Source organism: Lolium rigidum, chromosome 6 (genome assembly GCF_022539505.1).
Source record: "Lolium rigidum isolate FL_2022 chromosome 6, APGP_CSIRO_Lrig_0.1, whole genome shotgun sequence".
NCBI lineage: Eukaryota > Viridiplantae > Streptophyta > Magnoliopsida > Poales > Poaceae > Lolium > Lolium rigidum.
In genome coordinates, this window is record NC_061513.1 from 266,608,398 (window position 1) to 266,612,621 (window position 4,224).

The 4,224-nt window shown below is 42.3% G+C and overlaps 1 long non-coding RNA gene across 2 annotated transcripts; it reads right to left on the reverse strand.

The window, feature by feature from the left end:
• Positions 1 to 857: 857 nt before the first annotated feature.
• On the reverse strand, positions 858 to 3,849 carry LOC124666903. Of its 2 annotated transcripts, none has more exons than XR_006991082.1 (4): positions 3,483 to 3,849; positions 2,500 to 2,633; positions 1,867 to 1,989; positions 858 to 1,293 (listed from the first exon to the last, which is right to left on the reverse strand). It is a non-coding gene; the product is annotated as an uncharacterized LOC124666903 (long non-coding RNA). The 2 variants fall into 2 exon arrangements; XR_006991083.1 differs by having other exon boundaries at positions 2,500 to 2,666; positions 3,483 to 3,542.
• Between the last annotated feature and the right edge of the window lie 375 nt (positions 3,850 to 4,224).

Here is a 4,224-nt window from a genome sequence, read left to right on the forward strand (position 1 = left end):
CCTAGTTTGTGTTTGTTGTGAACGTGATTGTCCTCCTTTCTCAATAACCCTAGGTACATATTTATAGCCCAAGGGACTTTCTAATTCGGGCGTGCACCTAACCGTGCATGGGTTAAACTCTATCTTTTAATTCTAAACTAAGATGCAATCTACTATAATTTACAGATACACGGGCAATCTAGCCCAAACTCTTCGCGCAAGGCCGCTTCAGAGACGCTCCACGTGTACATCCTTCAAGCCCATCTCAATTACGGCCCATCTCCTGATTTGGCTAAAATCTGGTGATAACAGACACTACAAGAAATCAGTCAATACATGACGCTTCAACATCACAGTCGATCGTCTATGACGTTTTTTTGATGTTTTTTAGAACGTCAAAAGATGAGCGTCAGTAATAATCAAAAGTGGCGTTTTTTTACGTCTATGATGTTCTGAAAACGGCTCTATGATGTTTTAAAAAACGTCATGGATGATCCAACTGGGCCACGTCAGATCCTACGTGGCTAGTCCTACGTGGCAAATTATGATGAAACCAAAACATCTTAATTTGAAATCAGCCCAATCCATTTCTATGCTCTACATGGGCTGAGCCCAATAATTCGGCCTGTTTATGTTTTTTTCCTTAACAATTCTGGACGACTACATGGGCCAAGCCCAACATTTTGGCCTTTTATTTTCTAGGCCTTAGCCTTTTCACTAAACATTTTTTTCTAGTTTTGGCCTATTTATTTAGTGCTGGCCCCACCAGTCAGATGGGTCCCAGTTGTCATAGTGCAAATCATTTCTCGACTAGTTGTCCACTTGTCAGGTTTATTATCATACAATTGACAGCAACTTTCCAAAACAGAGAATACATGTAATTCAGAAATTCTTGTGATAACAACCTTAAATAAGTAATTACAACATTCCAATGATTCAATAACACATACATATAAACACATCCCGACTGTCATTTTTGCCCAACAAATAACATCTACATGCTCGGGAAAGCCATTTCCGTGCACCATCTCGGCCCATCCCAGCACCATCAAAGGAACTCGCACCACGATCCCCATAACTGACCAGAGCAGCACTCCATCACCACAGGAACTCGCCCCCATGATCACCAGAACTGGCTGGAGTGGCACAACATCGCCCCAGCAACTCACCCAGACTTGGACGGAGCAATGCGCCATCGCCCCAGGACCCCAGGAAAGGAAGAACTAGCCTGAGCAGCACTTGGCCGCTGAAGTGCACCAGATAGCTTCACGGCATCAGTACCTCACCACCGCGGCCTTCGCACCATCAGTACCTCTAAAATTAGAAAATGCAGAGAACAAATAACTTATGTTAGAATTCGAACAGAATACGGAGTGATAAATCAATTTGCGCCTACGGACACACAAAACAGTGCTAAGCTTAACATAGAGCTTACTATATACAGTATTGCTACTGCTACTGCAGTCAATATAAGTATATACAGTATTGCTACTGCATTACTGCTATAGCTAATCAATGGTAGTAGGCAAATTACAGTATTGCTACTGCAGTCAACAGGGAGTATTTACATTGTGTAGAATCAATACTAACATTTTGTTAAGCAATTGAGTTTATAAATTAAAAAGCAATACTGCATCTCGCATAATCACACAACTCGCATGAATTTACAATGAACACCGAGCTAAGCAATTGATCACAGTATCACATGATGTACCAGATTCATCAACTTTCAACCAAAGCTGCAAACTGGAACACGTTCATTCTTAATGCTGTACAAAGCACTATACAGAGAGGATGCCATTAACTAATTACTAACATTTGAAAGCATGTTAAACCATCAGCCTAAGATATATGAGCCAGCTAGTAGACTAAAGAAAAATGGCTCACGTTTGATTCCAGAATGGCAACAGGTAGAACAAAAGAAGTAGGGCTTCAGATGTCTTGGAGCTTCTTCAGCCTGATCTGGTTGAGGTCGCTTTCCATATTACTGTCCAATCCAAAGAGATGAAACTGCTTGTTTCAAGAAACAAACAACCCAGATCAGACAATAAATGTCCAGTAAATACAGGGAAAATGCACATATACTAGATAACCAAAGCATCAGAATTAGAAAGTTCAGTTTTAGACACTTCAATGATGAAACATCTTAGTAACATCTCCTTCTGCCATCAATGAAAAGCATGTTGCTTGGTAATTGTAAACTGGAACTGGAATCCAGTGCACCGTGCACACAATTTTATCTAGCTCGTATTACATTTAGCAGACGCTGTATAATAAGAACGTGCATCAGAGGTAAACTTATTCATTGTTTTGTAAACAAAAGAAACACCAACAGAAAGAACCAGTAACAATTATGTTGGCTGATACATTTACTAAATATATTGGACCACTATCTTGCCAGCAGTAACTGTTTAACATTTGAGCAAGAGATGCACAAGCTATGATGATCTGTACACAAGCAGTAATTGTTTAACATATCCATATGCAGCAATGATACATGCATCAAGAAAACATGTTTACCTTTTAATTCGGTGACACAAGACTTATCAACAGATTAGTTAAGGGGATGCAGCGATGAGGTTTTGCATCCGATTACACAGCAAAGGTCCAGCGCTGCCACCGCTCCAGCCTCCATGTGGATGCCAAGGTAATGTCTATGAACCAGGAACAAGAGACTACTTCAGGATCTGACACAATAAATTCAAGGAATGCTTTACAGTCCAAGCTAAGGACATAAATGATATAGTGCATTCAAGGACAAGAAAAGCATGCAACAATGGCCCAGGCATATCTTGGCAATTCCACAGTTTTATGTAGCTCGTATTACATTTAGCTCTCTAAATTGCAGTAAGTGTACACCAGATTAAGTAAAAGTCGGAGCTGGCATGATGCAGAACAGCATTCTGGATGCTCATAACTAGATAGGGAGATTAAGCACGGCAGCACAGTAGTTTTATATATACATATTAAGCACGGTAGCTTCAAACAAAACAGAGAATGCAATAGCACATTAATTTTGAAAAGGAACATTAAGCAATAGCACTCGCTGCTATCTTCAAATTTGCTGACAGAATATATGCAAGAAAGCACATGCTTGCAGCTAGTTTCAGCACATATTTGTAAGTTTAATAGTGATGTTTATTAATGAAATTTACACTAGAGTCTAGATAGAGTGTACTGGTCCAGTACGCATCAAGTTGGAAAAACAAAGATGTTGAATTAGTAATGGGTACTTGCTGGGCTTCATCTAATTAATTAAACTCAAGTTGAGCGGTTAGGGGATGCGCATATTGATTAACATCACAGCTACTAGCTAACATGCTAATATTTGTTATGGATTTCAGCACTCCAAACAAGAACGTAGGAGGAAAAATGAACGACCATGTACTGATATAGTCTCCAGATGTGACATACGAACAGGAGCTTTTGGACCGAACCAAGATACATGCCATGAATCTAACCACATCGATGAAGATCTAGCCATGAGGCGCTCGAGATCTTACTGCTTGGCGAGGGAGAGGAGGAGGCCGTGGTCCCCGGCGCGGAGACCAGGGTTGCCCGCCAGGCCCAACTTTTCGTAGACGGTCGCCAACACGTCCCGCGGCAGCTCCGCCCAGTCCCTCGTCTCCGAGGCGCCGTCGTCGCCATGAACGGAAAATACCCGAGCTTGGCCTCCTACTCCTCTCTGTACAGCCTGGATCCGGGGCTAGGGTTCCTACTGGGGGTGGAATTTGGTGGTTCCACGCGGTGGAGTAGGGAGAGGAGGAGGAGGGGGTTCGGGGGCAGTGGTTTGAGGTGCAGGGGGACGCCGGAGTTGGCCGGTGAGGGGGGCGGCGGAAGAGGGCATGGACGGGAGGGAGAGATGAAGGGAGGTAGGTCGCTAGGGATTGGTCTGGACGGCTTTGGCTTTGTTCGGTCTTGGTTCACGGTGGGCAAAAAAACAGATGACCGAAGACCGAAACCGAAAAGACCGAGACCGAACCTGAAAAGACCGAGACTGAAATGACCGATAAAATATTGGGTAGAAAATTTTATAGACCGAATTAAGTTTGGTCAATTCGGTCATTTTATTCTAAGTAACCGAATAGACCGAACTCACCGCATTTTACATAAGACTGTCCCAATCTTTAGATTTGGTGATATGCGTGAGATGTGATATTGTTGAATCCTCATAAACTTCTCTAGCGGTGTTACATTTTTGTTTAGATTGTTGAACATTTATTCGTGCCAATTGATAATAATATA